Source organism: Mixophyes fleayi, unplaced genomic scaffold (genome assembly GCF_038048845.1).
Source record: "Mixophyes fleayi isolate aMixFle1 unplaced genomic scaffold, aMixFle1.hap1 Scaffold_84, whole genome shotgun sequence".
Lineage (NCBI taxonomy): Eukaryota > Metazoa > Chordata > Amphibia > Anura > Limnodynastidae > Mixophyes > Mixophyes fleayi.
In genome coordinates this window covers 1-14,765 of record NW_027448564.1, presented here as the reverse complement: position 1 = coordinate 14,765, position 14,765 = coordinate 1, and positions in this window count along the sequence as shown.

The following is a 14,765-nucleotide window of genomic DNA, read 5'->3' as shown; positions in this document are numbered from 1 at the left end:
GAATCATGAATTGAATCATAAATCATGAATCATGGATTGAATCATGAATTATGAATCAAATCATGAATCATGAATTGAATCATTAATCATGAATCGAATCATGAATCGAATCATGAATCATGAATCATGAATCATTAATTGAATCATGAATTGAATCATGAATCATGAAATGAATCATGAATCATGAATTGAATCATAAATTGAATCATGAATCATGAATTGAATCATGAATCATTAATCGAATCATGAATCATAAATTGAATCATGAATCATTAATCGAATCATGAATCATAAATTGAATCATGAATCATTAATCAAATCATGAATCATGAATTGAATCATGAGTCATGAATTGAATCATGAATCATGAATTAAATCATGAATCATGAATTGAATCATGAATCATGAATTGAATCATGAGTCGAATCATGAATCATAAATTATGAATTGAATCATGAATCTTGAATCATGAATTGAATCATGAATCATGAATTGAATCATGAATCATGAATCATGAATTGAATCATGAATCATAAATTGAATCATGAATCAATAATTGAATCATGAAATGAATCATGAAACATGAATCGAATCATGAATCATGAATCATGAATTGAATCATGAATCTTGAATCATGAATTGAATCATGAATCATAAATTGAATCATGAATCATGAATCATGAATTGAATCATGAATCATAAATTGAATCATGAATCATAAATTGAATCATGAAATGAATCATGAATCATTAATCGAATCATGAATCGAATCATGAGTCATGAATCGAATCATGAATCATGAATTGAATCATGAAACATGAATCGAATCATAATTCATGAATCATGAATTGAATCATGAATCTTGAATCATGAATTGAATCATGAATCATAAATTGAATCATGAATCATGAATCGAATCATGAATCGAATCATGAATCATGAATCGAATCATGAATCATGAATCATGAATCATGAATCGAATCATGAATCATAAATCATGAATCATGAATCATTAATCGAATCATGAATCATTAATCGAATCATGAATCATAAATCGAATCATGAATCATGAATCATGAATTGAATCATGAATTATGAATCATGAATTGAATCATGAATCATGAATCATGAATTGAATCATGAATCATGAATTGAATCATGAATCATGAATTGAATCATGAATCATGAATTGAATCATGAATCATGAATTGAATCATAAATCATAAATCATGAATCATGAATTAAATCATGAATCATGAATTAAATCATGAATCATTAATCGAATCATGAATTGAATCATGAATCATGAATTGAATCATAAATCATGAATCATGGATTGAATCATGAATTATGAATCAAATCATGAATCATGAATTGAATCATTAATCATGAATCGAATCATGAATCGAATCATGAATCATGAATCATGAATCATTAATTGAATCATGAATTGAATCATGAATCATGAAATGAATCATGAATCATGAATTGAATCATAAATTGAATCATGAATCATGAATTGAATCATGAATCATTAATCGAATCATGAATCATAAATTGAATCATGAATCATTAATCGAATCATGAATCATAAATTGAATCATGAATCATTAATCGAATCATGAATCATGAATTGAATCATGAGTCATGAATTGAATCATGAATCATGAATCAAATCATGAATCATGAATCATGAATTGAATCATGAATCATGAATTGAATCATGAATCATGAATCATGAATTGAATCATGAGTCGAATCATGAATCATAAATTATGAATTGAATCATGAATAATGCATTGAATCATGAATCATGAATTGAATCATGAATCTTGAATCATGAATTGAATCATGAATCATAAATCACGAATTGAATCATGAATAATGAATTGAATCATGAATCGAATCATGAATCATGAATTGAATCATGAATCTTGAATCATGAATTGAATCATGAATCATAAATCACAAATTGAATCATGAATAATGAATTGAATCATGAATCGAATCATGAATCATGAATTGAATCATAAATCATGAATCATGGATTGAATCATGAATTATGAATTAAATCATGAATCATGAATTGAATCATTAATCATGAATTGAATCATGAATCGAATCATGAATCATGAATCATGAATCATTAATTGAATCATGAATTGAATCATGAAATGAATCATGAATCATTAATCGAATCATGAATCATGAATCATGAATTGAATCATGAATCATGAATTGAATAATGAATCATGGGTTGATTCATGAATTATGAATCATGAATTGAATCATGAATCATGAATTGAATCATGAATCATGAATTGAATCATAAATCATAAATTGAATCATGAAATGAATCATGAAATGAATCATGAATCATTAATCGAATCATGAGTCATGAATCGAATCATGAATCATGAATTGAATCATGAAACATGAATCGAATCATGTATCATGAATCATGAATTGAATCATGAATCATGAATCGAATCATAAATCATAAATAGAATCATGAATCAAAAATCATGATTAATGAATCATGAATTGAATCATGAATCATGAATCGAATCATGAATCTTGAATCATGAATTGAATCATGAATCATAAATTACGAATTGAATCATGAATAATGAATTGAATCATGAATCGAATCATGAATCATGAATTGAATCATAAATCATGAATCATGGATTGAATCATGAATTATGAATCAAATCATGAATCATGAATTGAACCATTAATCATGAATCGAATCATGAATCGAATCATGAATCATGAATCATGAATCATTAATTGAATCATGAATTGAATCATGAATCATGAAATGAATCATGAATCATGAATTGAATCATAAATTGAATCATAAATCATGAATCATGAATTGAATCATGAATCATTAATCGAATCATGAATCATAAATTGAATCATGAATCATTAATCAAATCATGAATCATAAATTGAATCATGAATCATTAATCGAATCATGAATCATGAATTGAATCATGAGTCATGAATTGAATCATGAATCATGAATTAAATCATGAATCATGAATCATGAATTGAATCATGAATCATGAATTGAATCATGAATCATGAATGGAATCATGAATCATGAATCATGAATTGAATCATGAGTCGAATCATGAATCATAAATTATGAATTGAATCATGAATCTTTAATCATGAATTGAATCATGAATCATAAATTGAATCATGAATCTTAAATTGAATCATGAATCATGAATCGAATCATGAATCATGAATCGAATCATGAATAATGAATCGAATCATGAATCATGAATCATTAATCGAATCATGAATCATAAATTGAATCATGAATCATTAATCGAATCATGAATCATAAATTGAATCATGAATCATGAATCATGAGTCATGAATAGAATCATGAGTCATGAATTGAATCATGAATCACAAATCATGAATTGAATCATGAATTGAATCATGAAACATGAATCGAATCATGAATCATGAATCATGCATTGAATCATGAATCATGAATCATGAATTGAATAATGAATCATGAATTGAATCATGAATCGAATCATGAATTATGAATCATGAATCATGAATTGAATCATAAATCATGAATTGAATCATAAATCATGAATTGAATCATGAATTGAATCATGAATCTTGAATCATGAACCGAATAATGACTAATGAATTGAATCATGAATCATGAATCGAATAATGAATAATGAATTGAAACATGAATCGAATCATGAATCATGAATCATGAATTGAATCATGAATCATGAATTGAATAATGAATCATGGGTTGATTCATGAATTATGAATCATGAATTGAATCATGAATCATGAATTGAATCATGAATCATGAATTGAATCATAAATCATAATTTGAATTATGAAATGAATCATGAAATGAATCATGAATCATTAATCGAATCATGAGTCATGAATCGAATCATGAATCATGAATTGAATCATGAAACATGAATCGAATCATGTATCATGAATCATGAATTGAATCATGAATCATGAATCGAATCATAAATCATAAATAGAACCATGAATCAAAAATCATGATTAATGAATCATGAATTGAATCATGAATCATGAATCGAATCATGAATCTTGAATCATGAATTGAATCATGAATCATAAATTACGAATTGAATCATGAATAATGAATTGAATCATGAATCGAATCATGAATCATGAATTGAATCATAAATCATGAATCATGGATTGAATCATGAATTATGAATCAAATCATGAATCATGAATTGAACCATTAATCATGAATCGAATCATGAATCGAATCATGAATCATGAATCATGAATCATTAATTGAATCATGAATTGAATCATGAAACATGAATCGAATCATGTATCATGAATCATGAATTGAATCATGAATCATGAATCGAATCATAAATCATAAATAGAACCATGAATCAAAAATCATGATTAATGAATCATGAATTGAATCATGAATCATGAATCGAATCATGAATCTTGAATCATGAATTGAATCATGAATCATAAATTACGAATTGAATCATGAATAATGAATTGAATCATGAATCGAATCATGAATCATGATTGAATCATAAATCATGAATCATGGATTGAATCATGAATTATGAATCAAATCATGAATCATGAATTGAACCATTAATCATGAATCGAATCATGAATCGAATCATGAATCATGAATCATGAATCATTAATTGAATCATGAATTGAATCATGAATCATGAAATGAATCATGAATCATGAATTGAATCATAAATTGAATCATGAATCATGAATCATGAATTGAATCATGAATCATTAATCGAATCATGAATCATAAATTGAATCATGAATCATTAATCAAATCATGAATCATAAATTGAATCATGAATCATTAATCGAATCATGAATCATGAATTGAATCATGAGTCATGAATTGAATCATGAATCATGAATTAAATCATGAATCATGAATCATGAATTGAATCATGAATCATGAATTGAATCATGAATCATGAATGGAATCATGAATCATGAATCATGAATTGAATCATGAGTCGAATCATGAATCATAAATTATGAATTGAATCATGAATCTTTAATCATGAATTGAATCATGAATCATGAATCATGAATCGAATCATGAATCATGAATCGAATCATGAATCATGAATCGAATCATGAATCATGAATCATTAATCGAATCATGAATCATAAATTGAATCATGAATCATTAATCGAATCATGAATCATAAATTGAATCATGAATCATGAATCATGAGTCATGAATAGAATCATGAGTCATGAATTGAATCATGAATCACAAATCATGAATTGAATCATGAATTGAATCATGAAACATGAATCGAATCATGAATCATGAATCATGCATTGAATCATGAATCATGAATTGAATCATAAATCATGAATTGAATCATAAATCATGAATTGAATCATGAATTGAATCATGAATCTTGAATCATGAACCGAATAATGACTAATGAATTGAATCATGAATCATGAATCATGAATCGAATAATGAATAATGAATTGAATCATGAATTGAATCATGAATCATGAATTGAATCATGAATCATGAATCATGAATCATGAATCATGAATTGAATCCTAAATCATGAAATGAATCATGAGTTGAGTCATGAATCATGAATCATAAATCGGATCATGAATCATGAATTGAATCATTAAACATGAATCGAATCATGAATCATGAATCATGAAATGAATCATGAAATGAATCATGAATCATGAATTGAATAATGAATCAATGAACATGAATTGAATCATAAAACATGAATCGAATCATGAATCATGAATCATGAATTGAATTGTGAATCATGAATCGAATCATAAATTGAATCATGAATCGAAACATGAATTATGAATAATTAAATCATGAATCATGAATCATGAATCGAATCATGAATCATGAATCATGAATGAATCATGAATCATGAATTCAATCATGAATTGAATCATTAATCATGATTTATGAATGAATCATGAATCATGAATTGAATCATAAATCATGAATCATGAATCATGAATTGAATCATAAATTATGAATCAATACATGAATCATGAATCAATACATGAATCATGAATCAATACATGAATCATGAATTGAATTATGAATCATGAATCATTAATTGAATCATGAATCATGAATCATGAATTATGAAATGAATCATGAATCATGAATTATGAATTGAATCATGAATCTTGAATCATGAATCTTGAATCATGAATTGAATCATGAATCATAAATTGAATCATGAATCAAATCATGAATCGAATCATGAATCGAATCATGAATCATGTATCATGAATCATGAATCATTAATCGAATCATGAATCATTAATCGAATCATGAATCATAAATCGAATCATGAATCATGAATTGAATCATGAATTATGAATCATGAATTGAATCATGAATCATGAATGATGAATTGAATAATGAATTGAATCATGAGTCATGAATCATGAATTAAATCATGAATCATGAATGGAATCATGAATCATTAATCGAATCATGAATCATGAATTGAATCATGAATCATGAATTGAATCATGAATCATGAATTGAATCATGAATTGAATCATGAATCATGAATTGAATCATAAATCATAAATCATGAATCATTAATTGAATCATGAATCGAATCATGAATCGAATCATGAATCATGAATCATGAATCATTAATTGAATCATGAATTGAATCATGAAATGAATCATGAATCATTAATCGAATCATGAATCGAATCATGAGTCATGAATCGAATCATGAATCATGAATTGAATCATGAAACATGAATCGAATCATGAATCATAAATTATGAATTGAATCATGAATCTTTAATCATGAATTGAATCATGAATCATAAATTGAATCATGAATCTTAAATTGAATCATGAATCATGAATCGAATCATGAATCATGAATCGAATCATGAATAATGAATCATTAATCGAATCATGAATCATAAATTGAATCATGAATCATTAATCGAATCATGAATCATAAATTGAATCCTGAATCATGAATCATGAGTTATGAATAGAATCATGAGTCATGAATTGAATCATGAATCACAAATCATGAATTGAATCATGAATTGAATCATGAAACATGAATCGAATCATGAATCATGAATCATGCATTGAATCATGAATCATGAATCATGAATTGAATAATGAATCATGAATTGAATCATGAATCGAATCATGAATTATGAATCATGAATCATGAATTGAATCATAAATCATGAATTGAATCATAAATCATGAATTGAATCATGAATTGAATCATGAATCTTGAATCATGAACCGAATAATGACTAATGAATTGAATCATGAATCATGAATCGAATAATGAATAATGAATTGAAACATGAATCGAATCATGAATCATGAATCATGAATTGAATCATGAATCATTTGAATTGAATAATGAATCATGGGTTGATTCATGAATTATGAATCATGAATTGAATCATGAATCATGAATTGAATCATGAATCATGAATTGAATCATAAATCATAATTTGAATTATGAAATGAATCATGAAATGAATCATGAATCATTAATCGAATCATGAGTCATGAATCGAATCATGAATCATGAATTGAATCATGAAACATGAATCGAATCATGTATCATGAATCATGAATTGAATCATGAATCATGAATCGAATCATAAATCATAAATAGAATCATGAATCAAAAATCATGATTAATGAATCATGAATTGAATCATGAATCATGAATCGAATCATGAATCTTGAATCATGAATTGAATCATGAATCATAAATTACGAATTGAATCATGAATAATGAATTGAATCATGAATCGAATCATGAATCATGAATTGAATCATAAATCATGAATCATGGATTGAATCATGAATTATGAATCAAATCATGAATCATGAATTGAACCATTAATCATGAATCGAATCATGAATCGAATCATGAATCATGAATCATGAATCATTAATTGAATCATGAATTGAATCATGAATCATGAAATGAATCATGAATCATGAATTGAATCATAAATTGAATCATGAATCATGAATCATGAATTGAATCATGAATCATTAATCGAATCATGAATCATGAATTGAATCATGAATCATTAATCGAATCATGAATCATAAATTGAATCATGAATCATTAATCAAATCATGAATCATAAATTTAATCATGAATCATTAATCGAATCATGAATCATGAATTGAATCATGAGTCATGAATTGAATCATGAATCATGAATTAAATCATGAATCATGAATCATGAATTGAATCATGAATCATGAATTGAATCATGAATCATGAATGGAATCATGAATCATGAATCATGAATTGAATCATGAGTCGAATCATGAATCATAAATTATGAATTGAATCATGAATCTTTAATCATGAATTGAATCATGAATCATAAATTGAATCATGAATCTTAAATTGAATCATGAATCATGAATCGAATCATGAATCATGAATCGAATCATGAATAATGAATCGAATCATGAATCATGAATCATTAATCGAATCATGAATCATAAATTGAATCATGAATCATTAATCGAATCATGAATCATAAATTGAATCATGAATCATGAATCATGAGTCATGAATAGAATCATGAGTCATGAATTGAATCATGAATCACAAATCATGAATTGAATCATGAATTGAATCATGAAACATGAATCGAATCATGAATCATGAATCATGCATTGAATCATGAATCATGAATTGAATCATAAATCATGAATTGAATCATGAATTGAATCATGAATCTTGAATCATGAACCGAATAATGACTAATGAATTGAATCATGAATCATGAATCGAATAATGAATAATGAATTGAATCATGAATTGAATCATGAATCATGAATTGAATCATGAATCATGAATCATGAATCATGAATCGAATCATGAATCATGAATCATGAATCATGAATCATGAATTGAATCCTAAATCATGAAATGAATCATGAGTTGAGTCATGAATCATGAATCATAAATCGGATCATGAATCATGAATTGAATCATAAAACATGAATCGAATCATGAATCATGAATCATGAAATGAATCATGAAATGAATCATGAATCATGAATTGAATAATGAATCAATGAACATGAATTGAATCATAAAACATGAATCGAATCATGAATCATGAATCATGAATTGAATTGTGAATCATGAATCGAATCATAAATTGAATCATGAATCGAAACATGAATTATGAATAATTAAATCATGAATCATGAATCATGAATCGAATCATGAATCATGAATCATGAATGAATCATGAATCATGAATTCAATCATGAATTGAATCATTAATCATGATTTATGAATGAATCATGAATCATGAATTGAATCATAAATCATGAATCATGAATCATGAATTGAATCATAAATTATGAATCAATACATGAATCATGAATCAATACATGAATCATGAATCAATACATGAATCATGAATTGAATTATGAATCATGAATCATTAATTGAATCATGAATCATGAATCATGAATTATGAAATGAATCATGAATCATGAATTATGAATTGAATCATGAATCTTGAATCATGAATCTTGAATCATGAATTGAATCATGAATCATAAATTGAATCATGAATCAAATCATGAATCGAATCATGAATCGAATCATGAATCATGTATCATGAATCATGAATCATTAATCGAATCATGAATCATTAATCGAATCATGAATCATAAATCGAATCATGAATCATGAATTGAATCATGAATTATGAATCATGAATTGAATCATGAATCATGAATGATGAATTGAATAATGAATTGAATCATGAGTCATGAATCATGAATTAAATCATGAATCATGAATGGAATCATGAATCATTAATCGAATCATGAATCATGAATTGAATCATGAATCATGAATTGAATCATGAATCATGAATTGAATCATGAATTGAATCATGAATCATGAATTGAATCATAAATCATAAATCATGAATCATTAATTGAATCATGAATCGAATCATAAATCGAATCATGAATCATGAATCATGAATCATTAATTGAATCATGAATTGAATCATGAAATGAATCATGAATCATTAATCGAATCATGAATCGAATCATGAGTCATGAATCGAATCATGAATCATGAATTGAATCATGAATTGAATCATGAAACATGAATCGAATCATGAATCATGAATCATGAATTGAATCATGAATCATGAATTGAATAATGAATCATGGGTTGATTCATGAATTATGAATCATGAATTGAATCATGAATCATGAATTGAATCATGAATCATGAATTGAATAATGAATCATGAATTGAATCATGAATCATAAATTGAATCATGAAATGAATCATGAAATGAATCATGAATCATTAATCGAATCATGAATCGAATCATGAGTCATGAATCGAATCATGAATCATGAATTGAATCATGAAACATGAATCGAATCATGAATCATGAATCATGAATTGAATCATGAATCATGAATCGAATCATAAATCATAAATAGAATCATGAATCAAAAATCATGATTAATGAATCATGAATTGAATCATGAATCATGAATCGAATCATGAATCTTGAATCATGAATTGAATCATGAATCATAAATTACGAATTGAATAATGAATAATGAATTGAATCATGAATCGAATCATGAATCATGAATTGAATCATAAATCATGAATCATGGATTGAATCATGAATTATGAATCAAATCATGAATCATAAATTGAATCATGAATCATTAATCGAATCATGAATCATGAAGTGAATCATGAGTCATGAATTGAATCATGAATCATGAATTAAATCATGAATCATGAATTGAATCATGAATCATGAATGGAATCATGAATCATGAATCATAAATTGAATCATGAGTCGAATCATGAATCATAAATTATGAATTGAATCATGAATCTTTAATCATGAATTGAATCATGAATCATAAATTGAATCATGATTCATAAATTAAATCATGAATCATGAATCGAATCATGAATCATGAATCGAATCATGAATCATGAATCGAATCATGAATCATGAATCATTAATCGAATCATGAATCATAAATTGAATCATGAATCATTAATCGAATCATGAATCATAAATTGAATCATGAATCATGAATCATGAGTCATTAATCGAATCATGAATCATAAATTGAATCATGAATCATTAATCGAATCATGAATCATAAATTGAATCATGAATCATGAATCATGAGTCATGAATCGAATCATGAGTCATGAATTGAATCATGAATCACAAATCATGAATTGAATCATGAATTGAATCATGAAACATGAATCGAATCATGAATCATGAATCATGCATTGAATCATGAATCATGAATCATGAATTGAAAAATGAATCATGAATTGAATCATGAATCGAATCCTGAATTATGAATCATGAATCATGAATTGAATCATAAATCATGAATTGAATCATGAATTGAATCATGAATCTTGAATCATGAACCGAATAATGACTAATGAATTGAATCATGAATCATGAATCGAATAATGAATAATGAATTGAATCATGAATCATGAATTGAATCATGAATCATAAATCGGATCATGAATCATGAATTGAATCATAAAACATGAATCGAATCATGAATCATGAATCATGAAATGAATCATGAAATGAATCATGAATCATGAATTGAATAATGAATCAATGAACATGAATTGAATCATAAAAAATGAATCGAATCATGAATCATGAATCATGAATTGAATCGTGAATCATGAATCGAATCATAAATTGAATCATGAATCGAAACATGAATTATGAATAATTAAATCATGAATCATGAATCATGAATCGAATCATGAATCATGAATCATGAATGAATCATGAATCATGAATTCAATCATGAATTGAATCATTAATCATGATTTATGAATGAATCATGAATTATGAATTGAATCATAAATCATGAATCATGAATCATGAATTGAATCATAAATTATGAATCAATACATGAATCATGAATCATGAATTCAATCATGAATTGAATCATTAATCATGATTTATGAATGAATCATGAATCATGAATTGAATCATAAATCATGAATCATGAATCATGAATTGAATCATAAATTATGAATCAATACATGAATCATGAATCAATACATGAATCATGAATCAATACATGAATCATGAATTGAATTATGAATCATGAATCATTAATTGAATCATGAATCATGAATTATGAAATGAATCATGAATCATGAATTATGAATTGAATCATGAATCTTGAATCATGAATCTTGAATCATGAATTGAATCATGAATCATAAATTGAATCATGAATCATGAATCGAATCATGAATCGAATCATGAATCATGAATCGAATCATGAATCATGTATCATGAATCATGAATCATTAATCGAATCATGAATCATTAATCGAATCATGAATCATAATCGAATCATGAATCATAAATCGAATCATGAATCATGAATCATGAATTGAATCATGAATCATGAATTGAATCATGAATTGAATCATGAATCATGAATTGAATCATAAATCATAAATCATGAATCATGAATTAAATCATGAATCATGAATTGAATCATGAATCATGAATCATGATTCGAATCATGAATCGAATCATGAATCATGATTCGAATCATGAATCGAATCATGAATCATGATTCGAATCATGAATCGAATCATGAATCATGATTCGAATCATGAATCGAATCATGAATCATGATTCGAATCATGAATCATGATTCGAATCATGAATCGAATCATGAATCATGAATCGAATCATGAATCATGATTCGAATCATGAATCATGATTCGAATCATGAATCGAATCATGAATCATGAATCGAATCATAAATCATAAATAGAATCATGAATCACAAATCATGATTAATGAATCATGAATTGAATCATGAATCATGAATTGAATCATGAATCTTGAATCATGAATCGAATCATGAATAATGAATTGAATCATGAATTGAATCATGAATCATGAATTGAATCATGAATCATGAATTGAATCATGAATTATAATTCGAATCATGAATCATGAATTGAATCATGAATCGAATCATGAATTTATGAATCAAATCATGAATCATGAATCATGAATTGAATCATGAATCATGAATCATTAATCGAATCATGAATCATGAATTGAATCATGAATCATGAATCAAATCATGAATCATAAATCATGAATCCTAAATCATGAAATGAATCATGAATTGAATCATGAATCATAAATCATGAATTGAATCATGAATCATGAATCATAAATCGGATCATGAATCATGAATTGAATCATAAAACATGAATCAAATGATGAATCATGAATCATGAATTGAATCATGAATCATAAATCGAATCATGAATCATGAATTGAATCATGAATCATGAATCATGAATTGAATCATTAATCGAATCATGAATCATTTATTGAATCATGAATCATGAATTGAATCATGTATCATGAATTGAATCATGAATCATGAATAAAATCATGAATCGAATGATGAATCATGAATCGAATCATGAATTGAATCATGAATCATGAATCATTAATCGAATCATGAATCATTAATCGAATCATGAATCATAAATTGAATCATGAATCATGAATTGAATCATGAATCATGAATCATAAATTGGTCCATGAATCATGAATTGAATCATAAATCATGAATCAGATCATGAATCATGAAATGAATCATGAATCAAATCAGGAATCATGAATCATGAATTGAATCATGAATCATGAATCGAATCATGAATCAAGAATCATGAATCAAGAATCATGAATCATGAATCGAATGATGAATCATGAATCGAATCATGAATTGAATCATGAATCATTAATCGAATCATGAATCATTAATCGAATCATGAATCATAAATTGAATCATGAATCATGAATTGAATCATGAATCATGAATCATAAATTGGTCCATGAATCATGAATTGAATCATAAATCATGAATCAGATCATGAATCATGAAATGAATCATGAATCAAATCAGGAATCATGAATCATGAATTGAATCATGAATCATGAATTGAATCATGAAACATGAATTGAATCATGAATCATGAATTGAATCATGAATCATGAATCGAATCCTGAATCCTGAATCATGAACTGAATCATGAATCGAAACATGAATTATAAATCATGAATTAAATCTCGAAACATGAATTATGAATCATGAATTAAATCATGAATCATGAATCGAATCATGAATTGAATCATGAATCATGAGTCATGAATGAATCATGAATCATGAATTGAATCATGAATCATGAATTATGAATGAATCATGAATCATGAATTGAATCATGAATCATGAATTATGAATGAATCATGAATCATGAATTGAAGCATTAAATATGAGTCGAATCATGAATCATAAATCATGAATTGAATCATGAATCTTGAATCACGAATCGAATCATAAATAATGAATTGAATCATGAATTGAATCATGAATCTTGAATTGAATCATGAATAATGAATCAAATCATGAATCATGAATTGAATCATGAATCATTAATCGAATCATGAATCATGAATTAAATTGAATCATGATTCATGAATCATGAATCGAATCATGAATCATGAATCAAATCATGAATCATGTATCATTAATTGAATCATGAATCGAATCATGAATCATA